The following is a 13,731-nucleotide window of genomic DNA, read 5'->3' on the forward strand; positions in this document are numbered from 1 at the left end:
TCATAGACACATGTTTTTTTTTATCTTGTGCCATGTGATTCTGTGCTACCAAGCTATGTACCCTTTCATATTTCTTCTTCCAAACTTCTGGTTTCCTGGTAAAATTGAATTTTTGTGCCAGAACTGCTCAACTCCATCCTGATTTTGTTAGTTTCAAGCATTTGCCTCATTGTTTTTCTCTCTTAGCAGGTTAAAAAAAAATAAAAATACTCAAAGCCTTCTTGAGTCAATGTAATTACAAGCTCCTGATCTGTGCAGAATAGGTTGACATGCCCTGCTCTAGGCTTTAAGAACATGATTGCACAATAAAATCCTTGTTTCTCCCAACACCTGATTCCGTTCAACTTTGTTATTTATTGCTTTGTACCTGGTATAGTCACATGGAACCATGCTGGTTATTTTCATGGAAGACTCTAAGATGAAGGACAACATCCTAGGGGCCAGGGGAATAGCTCTGGGAATTTCTTCCTCTCCACAGATATAGCCTGCAGAGGTTCAGGCAAGGCTGGAGAACAGGGGCAGCTTCATCATCAGCTACAGCATGTGCTTGGCAGAGCTGTCAGGAGAAGGAAAGTAGTGAGACCAAAGTGCATTAACTGTGTGAAATCCTGCTATATGTACTTGGTTGCTGTAAGACGAATGCTGCCAGAGGAAGAAGATTGCCTCCCAGAGTACCTCCCTGAGCTACACAAGCACACCTTCACTCAGTCTGGTTCTGTTTAGAGATATTCTGTACGTCTTTACAGTCATGGCATTCTTTCCTCAAAGATGTCTTTTATCATTAAAATTTAACATTAACTGCCTTTCAAAAAAAATTCTAGAATACTCTGTAAATCTTTATTTTACCTGAAGAGGAATTGGTATTTCCCAAGCATATAAGATTAGAGCTAATTTCAAACTTCTAATAAGTTTTGCCACAGGAATTCTTGCAAGATTGGATTAATGATATAGATTTAAATAGATTCAAGATAAATTAAGGGACATGGTGTGATGCTACGATGTAGTAGTGGCTGCATGGTTCCTCTGTGGACCATGCAGCTATAAACAGCCTTAAAATTTGCACCATGTTTTATGCCTTTCCCATCTATGCTTGAGAAAAGAAGTTGCACAACATGATTTTTTGTAGGAACAGAGCTTGTAGTGAAAACTAATTCCTAAACAAAAGTGAGGGGCGTGATGCAGCTATTTTCTGCTTTAAGAGCTGGTAAATATTAGATCAACCAAACAGACAACAGTCTCTGTCTGAACAGACACACAGTCCAGGAAACACAATAGTAAATATTAGTTACTCGAAACAACAGTTGCAGTGAGCAGGGTTTGAGCAATCTGTAGGCTGCAATGTCTCCTTACAAAATAGCTCTTGGACAGATTCCAAGAGTGCACAAATTTGTCAAGGTTACAAATGAGTGAAATTTGCCCAGCAAATGGTCCCCCTGAGCTTGCTTGTTAACAGGATGAATTTCTTGCTTGTTCCTGGAGGAGGCAAACATGCCACTTGTCTGAGTTCTCTGAGTTTTTTGTGGATACTTTCCAGTTCCAGGGGTTTTACTGTGGTAGGGGAGGATTTGGCCCAACATATATGGTTTTTTTTGTGTTACATAAAATTGTAGGAAGATAACTCTGCCAAACGGCATAAGTAATTTTTTTTGGTCTTAACAGCCCAGAGTTTTGTTGATCATTTTCCCCAAACAGGACATCTGTGCAGAGGGGAAAGATTCTTTTATTTAGTTTATTTCTGCTATGATTTTTTAAAATTTCATCAGGTTTCTTTTTTTCAGTACCATATTCTAAGGATAAAAATATTCACTGAATCCATACATTATAATGTCATGAAGTAGTATATCAAATAATTGGGTTGCCTGTTGGTAGTGTGAGGCAGATTAATCTTATCTGAATGAGATGACAGGACATGACAGGTTTGATCATTAGCTCTCAGGGGGCAAAAACTTTACCCTTTGGGTGAAACGACACTTTTCTTTCAATGCTCAGCCTAGCAGAGTTCTAGTCCTTGTAATGGTCTTGTTACCATAGCATGAATATTTATTGCTTCTGAAAGGAATGCTGCTTTAGCAAGAATGAAGGCTATGGAGTCGTCTTTAATTGCTAAAAGCCAAAATTTAATAGTAGATATAAATATTATATGACACTCCTTTTGAGGAGAATTCCCATGTGAAACCTCAAACCCTGTCCCCCCTGCCCCAAACCCAAATGCTTTTCCTTAAATTATTCCAGAAAATGAAGTTGTTCTGTTTTATAGACGAGCCATTATAACTCAGGAAGAATGCATAGATTTAAAAGGAGAAAGGATTCATGATCACCCGTCTGGCCTTCTGCATTACACACACCATAGACCTTTGCTCAGCAGTTCATACATTTATGACTTCCAGAAGAGGCAGACTGTGCAGGTTAGAGAGCTGTCCATTCTTGTTTAAACTTTCTTTGATCACACCCACCAGATCTTAAAGATCTTTACAGTGTAGTCATCCTTTGGCTCAAATTACAGACTCAAACAGACTTTCTGTAATGTATCGACGATCAGTGTCAATGGCCGTTTACACTGGTGGTCTGTTAGGTCATCTTCAGCCACATTTTGTCTCCAGTCATCTGAAACTACACCAGGGTTCTCAGATTTCTTAAAAATCTACATTCACAGTTTCTGAAAGAAAAAATAACAGAATATATGTAGAATACGGTCAATTATTGCTGTTGTGCAACTGTTTGCAACTTTTTCATTTACACCTCCAGGCTTCACTTACCTGTATTTCAAAATCATTCATATAGACCTATTATCAAATATTCCATTTCAGATTGAAATTGATTGAATAGATTGAAAATTCACAACTGTTACAATGTCAGTTCTGAAAAAATGCTTCTTTTTTTTTCTTTTAACTAAGGTAAACTTCCTTCATGAATGGAGAACTGCAATGTTTCAAGATAATTTAATTTGCTTCCAAATGTTATCTAAAATTTACCTCTGAATCATTTTTTGGTTTTAGAACTGGCCTTTATAAAGCACGTTGTCTGTGTACATATGTATATATTTGTGTGCTAAAGGAAATGTGTGGAGGTAAAAAGGTGGAAAAACCTACTGGCACAGGATACATTTTACTGGTTCATATTCATTGCTTCTAGGCAATCCTAAACACTGAGTTCAATAATCAATTTGTTCTTTTTATCCTTGGCTTTTTGGTGTTTCATGTTGCATTGTTAATGTTTTTCACGTAGGTGTTGTTTTTTTTTGTTTTCCCTCCTTATTTTTCTTTATTACATATCAGGAATATTACAGATTAAACAGTGGATATCACTTACCTAGACTTCAGCAAGGCTTTCAGCATGAACCTCTACAGTAACCCTATAGCAAACTGGAGAGATATGAAACAAATGGGTTGATTATAAGGTGGCTGGTCTGTTGAGCTCAAAGGGTTGCAATGATAGGTGGTATGTGAAATCCAACTGGCAATTTATTACAAATGGCACTCTTTAGGTGTCAATGCTGGGGTTTATACTATTTAACATCTTTATTAATGATCTGGACAGTGCAATGGAGTGCACTTTCAGCAATTTCATGGATGACACCAAGTTGGAAGGGTAGTCAGCATGCTGGAGTGTAGGGCTGCCATTCAGAGGGAACCGGGTGGAGAAATGAGCTGGCAGAAATCTCATGAAGTTCAGCAAAGGCATATGCAGTGTCCTGCACCTGATATGATATGATATGATATGATAACCTCATGCAGAAGTATAGACAGGGCACTGACTAGTAGAGAGGAGATCTACAGGAAAGGAGCTGAGAGTTCTGGTGGACAAGTTGAATATGATGCAGCAGTGTGCCCTTATGCTGGCTTTCTGGACTCTGTTAGCCAAAGGTATGTACAGCAGGTTGATTATGTTCAGCCGGTTGATTATTTTCCTCTATTTGTTATTTGTGAGACTGTATCTGGAATACTGTGTTCAGTTTTGGTTCCTAATAAAAAAAAGACATTGCCATGCTGTCAGGGTGCAAGCAGGAGGAAGGGACTGCCTTTTCAGGCACTGCTTGAAAAGATACAGGTAATGTCAGCAAAGATCAAAGTCCCTCACCTTTACATTTCTAGGGCCTACCAACAGTCTTTGATCTGAAGAGCTGCAGATATACCTGTGTCCTGGTTTCAGCTGGGATAGAGTTAATTGTCTTCCCAGTAGCTGGTACAGTGCTATGTTTTTGAGTTAGGTATGAGAAGAATGTTGATAACACACTGATGTTTTCAGTTGTTGCTAAGTAATGTTTAGTCTAAAGTCAAGGATTTTTCAGCTTCTCATGCCCAGCCAGCAAGAAAGCTGGAGGGGCACAAGAAGTTGGCACAGGACACAGCCAGGGCACCTGACCCAAACTGGCCAAAGGGGTACTCCATACCATGTGACGTCATGCCCAGTATATAAACCGGGGCAATGGGGCTGGGGGGAATTGCCGCTCAGGAACTAACTGGGTGTGGATCGGCGGGTGGTGAGCAATTGCATCGTGCATCACTTGTTTTGTATATCCCAATACTTTTATTATTTTTATTGTCATTTTATTATTGTTATTATTATCATTATTAGTTTCTTCCTTTCTGTTCTGTTAAACTGTTCTTATCTCAAGCCACGAGTTTTACTTTTTTTTCCGATTCCCTCCCCCATCCCACTGGGTGTGAGGGGGAAGTGAGTGAGCGGCTGCGTGGTGCTTAGCTGCTGGCTGGGGTTAAACCACGACAACCTGCACTTAAAGCTGGACTTACTGTTAGAGACTGAAGGAGTTAATGTCTCAAACATTGTGGTGGGGCAAGTTCTACTTAACACTAACTGCATAACAACAAACTCTGCCTAGCAAGGAACCATAGGTGAAAAGAAGCCCATGAGCGCCCATGAGCGCCCATCAGCAACAGGAGGGGGAGGTTGTGCTGGAGGGTGCACAGCTCCCTGTTCTGGGGTGCTGTTCTGATACGCTGAACAGGGCAGCTCACCGTGTATGGCGAAAGATCATGTCTGCAGGGAAGGGGAAGCTACTCCCCAAAGGACCCCCAAGCCCATGGCCCAAACGCTACCTAATTAGCCTAATGAGTTTGAGTGCCCACCCGAAGGAGGGGCAAGGATGATAAAAAGACACAAACTGAAGCCCCACATGCTTAAGCCCACTGGAACTGGACCCCTCGGCTAACTGAATCAACGCTGGATCCAGGACTCATGAAATCTTTCTCTTCTCTCTCTCTCTTTCCCTTTTCCTTTTCCGTGATCCCTACACTTCATCCCTTTAGACATAAACTGTTGACCAAGTCTGGGACTAGGATTGGATCTAGCCACCCCTAGGCTCCTCTCTGAGAAGGAGTCTAGAAAGCAAGGGGGTCTGCTCTGAACCTTGTGACTCAGCGGGAGGGCTCCCTTTATTGTCTTCCCTGAACTGATTCCCAAATAAGCAAAGCCTGTAGTATATGTGTGGTGATGCATGGTTAGCACGTTACACAGTTTACTGACATATAGTTTCATGCCAATTTTTGTTGTGAGTATACCAATTTGGTGGTGAGCATGCCAATTCTTGTTGTGAGCAAATAAAAATTTAGTTTTGTGAGTTAAAGGATCCCTGGTGTCGTTTCACCTTAATCCTGACCTGGGAATCAGCAAACCTGAGTCATCATCCTGAGGAATTGGGATGTGACACTTATGCTAGCACCAGAGTGGGACTAGGGCTCAGAAGATCCTGGGCCTTTCAGGAACATGGTCGCAAGCTACTGTCAAGGATAGCCTTTTACACCGGGACAGTGGCGTGGCAAAACTGGATGAATAATGACTAGCTGAGACTGAAGAATGAGGACAGTGCAGGTGATCTTTAGTGTTGTTTGCCTATCAAATGGAAAGAAAAGGGTATAGCAGATAATAAAAATCAAGATATCTCAGTGATTGTTCTATGTAATGTTTACTCACTTGTCACACAAGCCTAACAAGTGAGCTGGACCAGTTTTACTTACCACTTTACACTGAGGCAGGTAGAAATTACTTGTAGGGAAAGTCTCCAGGTCTGATTTCATAATCATCTCAAAAAGGATATTGGGAGCAAGCAGAAACTCTACAAAATTGGAAAAAATAAGACTGGTCAGCCAAGAAACTTTGTCTTAAAGGTCAGGAAGGATAAAGTAGGATTGCTAAAAGTCAAACTGTGTTAACACTTGTAAGAAATATTCACACAAGCAGAAAAGGCTTCTTCCAATACAGAAATAAAGAAGGAAATTGATGCTTCTGTGCTGTGGTAAGAGCCGAGATTGGAAGTAAATGAAATATGTTCCAAGAAACTAAGTTAATTATTTGCTTCAGCTGAGATAGAAAGAAAATGAAATACTTAAAATAATCCAATTTCGAGGCCCGGAGAATATCTGCTTCCAGAATTCTCAAAACAGGCATATGAAACCGTAGATTGAGTAACTAAAATGGCTAATAAATATATCAACAAGGGATTAGCACAATGTAAGTAGAAAATAGCAAAGGAGGTTCTAAGCTATAAAGAAAGAAAATGATCTGGTAAGTCCATTTCGATTAATATGTCTTCAATAGTATTCAATGTTACAAGAAGAGATTTTAAAGGTATGAGTAATTATGATGATCCAAGTAAAAAGCGATTGTATTACCCCATCTAGATCATGCCAGACTAAACAAATGGGTAAGGAAACAGAAATTCTAGACAAAGGGGAGGATGTAGAGGTAGCCTACCTGGATTTCAGTGAAAAAAATGAATATAGTATTACAGAGGAAATTATTGACAAAGCTGGAGAAATTGAGGATTAGAAGAGGAGCCATCAACATGTAATGAAAAGGGACATAATAAGATGTAGTGGTAAAGCAGAAAATGTCTTGCTGGAAAATGTTTTCAGCAGAGATTCTGAAGAACTGGACTTCAATAATTTATATTCTTTAAGAACATATACTATATGAGTTAACCCTTAAGAGCTGTTTAAAAACTTGCTCTGTGTTATTTTCATTAATGTCTTTGGCACAAATAGTGTGTGCTGAAGAAATGCTTAATCAGGCAAAGCTAGGAAGCACTGCCTCTGTGAACAAACTCTGAGTTTATGAAAAAGCTGGATGCCCTTGAAGACTTGAGCAAGGGAAGTGATCTGAAATTCTGCAGTATACAGTACGTGATTCTATGCTTAAGAATTACTAAGGAACTTATGCTTTAAATTCAGCAATAGGAAACAAATTTGAAAACAAAGGTGGAGCTTGACATCTCTGGACAATTGAAAGCTAGACAGATGATGCAAGCTGTGAAAAAAGGCAAATGCGATTTGAGAATTTGCTAACTGAGGCATTTAAAATATGAAGTTTGGAAAATATTTCAGTTTTGTTGCTGTTATTCTAATAAATGTAATTGGGAATTTAAAATGTAATATAAATAAAGAACAACTATTTGTATGATCAAGGGAATGGATAGCTTGTCATATGAACAGGCATAATTTCATGTGCATCAAAGCAAATGTAAAACTGCTATCACTGTAAAGGAGTAATGTTGTGCTGTCCTCCTTATTTAATGATGATTTTCTGCCTCTTCTCCTAGCTACTGCAGTGGAAGTTTAAAAACTTATTGAAGAGGCTATATAACATGGTTCCTGACCATGTCATTGACCTGTAGTCGTTGAACTAGCCAGCTTCATTTTTCTAGGTTCTATTTACCAAATTTTTTCATGCAATTTCACATGACTTCCCTTATCTTGCGTAATTTGCAGTGTACTCTTCTTTCTCTGCTCCCTTTTCCTCAAATCACTTTGTCACCATTTTTTATGCTTATAATTATTTTTCTTTTACTATCTTCGCACTATACATATTTTTCTACTATTTCTTTTGAGACGTTTCAATTACTTGCCCACATACATAGATTGTATGCATAGGACAGTTCTTGGTGTAATGAGTAATACTTATGTATAGGTTTCTTACGAGTAATATTTATAAACTCATGACTTCTGGACAGCTATTATTCACATATGGTTTTACCATCCCCTACTAATGCTTATTAAATACATACACCATATGCTGTATATTTATATGCTACAGGCATATGTGCTTTTATAACTTTTATTTCTTGACGCACATACAAGCTATGGAGGCTAAAATCATGTGGTTTTAATTGATGGCATCAAAAAAACAGATCCTTTCAACCTGGTGATTTAACGTCAGAGAGCTTGGCTTAATGAAACACCTAGACTTCCAGATCCCCCAAACCATACTTGATTACCTGGAGGTAAAGTCACTGGTCTGCTGCTGTAGATCAGTTTATCTCCACTGAGTTCAATAGAATTACATCAGATTATGCTGGTTAAGGGTCTAGCCAGCAAAACTTAGCACTCTGAAGTGCTTTGGTTTGTACATCTGTAACCAGCATCCTGCCTGTTCTGCACAAGGTTTAAAGCAGCTTTCAGGGAAATACTGGCCTGCCTCTTTGCCCTTGTCCAGCTATGCCCTCTGCATCTCAGTTTGCCTGTCTACAGTGTGGATGGTTAACTCCACTGTTCCCAGAGGTTTTTTGTAGGGATGTATCCAACAGAAGTTGGCAAACAAACTGCACAAACTCAGGCTGTGTGCCTCTATCATGAGGTTTGTTTGTTCCTGCCCTGATTTGATTCCCTGCAATTCTTAAATGGCCAAATTTTAAAATGTTTACATTTTATCCCAATGCTTCAGGCCAAAGGCAATTGGAGGGGTAAGGAAAGTTGTAAAAAATTTATTCTATTGAAAATATTACTGCAGTCAAATGTAAAAATCTCACTGTCCACTTTCTATTCACTGTCCACAACCTTACTCTTCAAGCCTGAACATTTTTTTGCAGCATCATACCCAAATGCATTACACAGACTTAGTTTTATTATTACCGATTCATTTTCAGCTTTTTCTGTGTTTACGTCTGTCCAGTTCTCCTTCTCACTAACATCTGAACCCACCGGCTAATTTCAACCAACTTAGACACAGCAAAAATATATTAAGTTCCCACAAAGTTTTCTTTTTTAAATAGGTATTAGATAAAGAAGATACACCATTAATGATTACAATAAGGAAATTGTAAAAGTCTTCCTTCTTTGGACTTTGGAGGAATCCACATGGATGCTTGTTACAGCTCAGGAAACCAGTTATTTGTACTTCATATTTAAACATAATGGGCTTATGGAAGGAAAAAAAAAGGCTTTGGAGGGGATGGTTGTGTCCTGTTATTCTTGTCTGGAATGAAATACTGAAAATCCTAAACATAATTAATGTAAAGTGAAAATGACCAACATTTCTTCCTTGCCCTCTGCACCTTGTGGAATTAGATGTTCCTTCCCTAAGTTCATAGTCCTGAAGTGCCTAATTGAAAAGCCAACATGCACTGACATTTTGTTGAGCACAGGTGTTGTCCAAAGAATTAAGAGATGGAGATTGTAACATTCTGTAACTGTGGAACAGAATGACATGTTCTTGCAGATAGACTGGCCATTTATCCAAGCAAAGTTCACAGAACCTTTATCCTAAAGTATGAGCTTCCAGTATGACAAAACTGCTGTGTAGTCATTCCTGTTCTAGCACATGACATTGCCTTTACAAAGTGACTGTGACCAGATTAACAAACACAAGCCAATAGAAATCATAGGTACTTCTCAATAGTATGAATCTTCATTTGCTAGTAACAATTTGATATTTATATAAAGCAGAACAGTAGGAACAATAGTGTCTTACTTGTGCTTCAAGCTAGAATTGAGGTCTGGCCTTGCTGTGCTGGTTATCGAAGAGAAGTCTGTCTTTTCCATAACCTTACTGCAATATGAAGGATGGAAGAAATAAGGTATTAGCTCTCTCTTGCAGATGGAGACCTTCAACAAAGATCAGGACTCTCATAAAAGGTCAATGGAAATTTTGAAATATTACTAAGCATTTCATCCCCAGCTGTTGGAATCCCAGGCCAACATCTTAATCATATTAACAGTCCTCACCTTTATATGTTTTCTAGATTATCTCTGAAATTAAATTTATGGGATCTCACTTTGTGCAGATCTCAGGAACCTGTCAGGCCAAGTGGATTAAATCTTAACATTTTCCTTAGGAAAAAAGCCGTTCTCTCTCTCAAAAAAATATCCTTAGCTTAAGAAAAATACATGGTCACTGTCCTGAAGTGCATGAAAATGTGCAGAAATAAGAGAACTAGCCCTCTGCCAAATAGTTACTGAGATGATAAGAAGCGTATGCTTTACATCAATCAGAAAGTTAGTATAGAAAAACAGCACTTTTCTATTCATTAAAACATTCCTTGGTTTTTTTGACTGAAGCCTGAATAACTTTTAAACAATATTATATATAAGTTAGCCATATTTTAGATGAAATTGTATTGTTCTATATTTTTATAGGAGTACATGCAGCAATGAGCAGCTCTGATCAAAAAGATCAAAAAGAAAAAAAAAATTTTGAAAGAATGAAAAAAAATGGTAAATTAGATTTAATAGGTAGCAAGTTGGAAATGCAGGTGTCTGACAAGAGAAGCTAATGATCGACCCCTCTAGAATCAGAAAGCAGAAAAAGGATGAGAAAGAAAATCCAAGCAAAAAAAAAGAAAAGAAAAAGGATGATTAAGGAACACTCCAGGACACAGATTGTAAAAAATAATAAAGAAGTGTTTACTTAAGAATTTCAATACAAACAACTGCAAATGTAAAAGTGTTAAAAGTTATACAGGCAATAAAGTTTAGCGTGTGAAACAATGGAGTATGTCCAGGCATTAGGCAAACCCAAGTGTTTTCAGATGAAAAGCCTGAAGAGGCCTAGCTAAGAAGTATTTTGAATCATTTATTGTTTTGAAATTAATGTTAGAAACCTTGGAAGAGACTGAAGGACTGCCAACATGATTTAAATATCAGAAAATGACCAAAATTACTTGAGATATTACAGACATACTAGCCTTGTGAAGATACTGGGCAGAATAATGAGGCAATAAATGCAGTCCTGTATCTACAGAGGATTAGAAATTAAAAATATAGTTTATCATAGCCAACAGAGGTTTCTGAAGAAGATGACTTGAAAAAGTTGTCTGTTTTTTTCTTACAAGATTACAGGCAAGAGTTTGATATGGTCTAATTGATAAAAGTGGCTACTGATATAAGCTATTGGGATTTTTCCAAAGCATTTGGACTATAACATTTTAAGACCTGTGTTATACTGAACTAATATGGAACCATTAAAAGGATGAAATGGAGAATGCTATGCTATGCTTAAAATGCAGAAATGTCCTGTCCAGTTCTGGTGTCTGCTGTGCATGAAAGGGGCCTAAATCACTTGAAAGATCTCAGAGAAGAGCCAAAATAATGATCTTCCTGGCTTTGGAAAACAAACCTAGGATATAAGGAAGTCAGTCTATTCAGGAGGAAACCTGAGATGTCACCAGATCATGGAAGAAAAAAATTGCAGGGAAAAGTCATTTATAGGAAGAAATTTACCATCTTGCTGATAAAGATAGAAAGATAATTGCATGACCAAAGATAAAATTAGACAAGCTGACATGTGATGCAGTTTCCTAAGAGCAAAGATCATGTGGAAAATGTGGAAAAAATTATGAATTGTAATCAAATGAAGCAACTTTCTCTAACTTCTTATGGAAGTTCTACAGTGCAAATGCTGGGTGGCTTGCATGTTACACTTGCAGTGGTCCTTTCTGTCACTGAAATCTGAGAGTTGGATAATTTGTGAATCCCCTTGTTTATTTTTATTCCTTCATACTCAGCAAACACTACATTCTCTTAAATACACTGCTGTTTGCAGGTCTGAGTTTGAGCAGTGACCTGAAATAAAATTTCACCTGAAAATCTCACGCTTCAGGTTGTCTGTGTGAAAAAGAATCACTCTTCCTTCATTGTTTTGGGAAAGTCAGAGAGAAGGGAGTGATTCCTGTTCTTTGAGTCCTGTGGATTGCCTGACTCTGCAGACAGGCAGATGGACAATGTTCTGCCATGTAGACAATGCACTTTATTATACACCTGATTGTGTCTTATGCTTAAGGTTTAACAAATTACTTGATCTGAGGTATGGGAGAGAATTTTTTTTGCAGTCAGGATGACAAAAAGATATGCACCTCTGACTAAAGAAGAAACTGACACCTTACAAGCCCTTCTAACCAGTTCCTTGGTGTTTCAGGGGTCTTTAGCATGAAGCGCCAGAGAGGTTGTGGAGTCTCCCTCCCTGGAGATACTCAAAAGCCATCTGTACAAGGTCGTGGGCAACCAGCTCTGGGTGGCCCTGCTTGAGCAGGTGGGGTGGACCAGGTGATCTTTAGAGGTCCCTTCCAACCTCAGCCACTCTGTGATTCTGTGAAACCATTTTGGCTTCTACTGTTCCTGATACATAAATCTTTTGAGACCTAAAATGCTTTAGTCTAATCTAGCACACTGGGTTCGCTAGAAGGCTAATAAAGTGGTATTTAATGTGCTCTAATGTACAAGTTGTCAAAGTACGTGACCTAATTATTATTGGCCTCAGACTCTATGAAAAAAATTAAACCCAAACTCTCTCCCCATTCCCCAAAAGAATTGTTTAGCTCTAAAGCCAGGCAAAAGGAGGGTCAGTTGCAGAGTGTAATCTGCCTCTTGTACTGTCATAAGAATAGTTAACAAATGAGCCTTTATTGCTGTTGAAAGGCAGAAACACCACAGAATATTTTCAGGTACAAGATTAGGCTGGTTTTCCTGGAAATAATACAGTATCATCCACTTCTAAATCTTGAAAATCTGATCTGGAGTACTGTGAGAGACAATAATCATGTGTTTCAATCTTTTTATGCAGTAGATTTTAGGTTTGTAAGATTAAATGAAGTATGAAATCTGTTGGATGGACCCCCTGGCTGCTCAGGCGAGTGTTCCCTTCCACCCCAGGCAGGCTGCCAGCCTTGCAGCCAAAATTCCTATCAGGGAATTTCAGGTGGCTCTGGGAGGACACGGTCAGGAAGAGAGGTAGGTCTTGTTTCTTTGTGTTTGAGACCATCTCCCTGATGGGCAGCACAGAGGTTATGAATCCATAGGCCATAATAAAACTGAAAGTAGGTTACAGTACCACTTGTGAGTCACAGGTAAAGCTGACTGTTTTAAGAACCTAGTGAGTGACAGGCTTTTGTTCTGGTTTAGGAATTAAAGCCAAAGAAAATGAAAACCAAAAGAATATCTGTATTATCAGTGGTGGTGAATAAGGAGGAGTTCTCACCTCATGTTGTTAAATTAGAGGCCACTCAGTGTGGGAAAACATCTGTTATTTGCTGTGACACATGGCAAACTGGTACACATGGGCTACTGTTCTTTTCATGGTAAAAAAAGTCAAACCAGGAAAAAATCAGCAGAACTCGACCAGGAAGTTAGCACAGAAAACCTTTGTTCATATCTGGAGTTTGCCTTTCAAGAACTAGTCTAGTAGAATGACTGTCTTTACAACAATGGCTTTTGTATGTATTGGCTGATTTTATTAAGAGGAAAAATAAAAGGTGATAGACTCCTCCAAAGATTAAAATGTTAACCGCAACTACAGAGATTCAGCTGAATTTTTTGTCACTGATCTTAACAGCAGTTACTGTTAATATTGGCTTTGGAAAAGTGAAAGTATGAACTTGTTCCTGACTAGACTGAGAGGCAATGAGGGTTGCTTATCTTATTTACTAAGAAAAACTTTTTCAAAGGCTTTGATCTTGCACAAGTCTCTGTGATATTACTGTCAGTCTCCATTTTCTCTTGAATCACA

Source organism: Harpia harpyja, chromosome 5, assembly GCF_026419915.1.
Source record: "Harpia harpyja isolate bHarHar1 chromosome 5, bHarHar1 primary haplotype, whole genome shotgun sequence".
NCBI lineage: Eukaryota > Metazoa > Chordata > Aves > Accipitriformes > Accipitridae > Harpia > Harpia harpyja.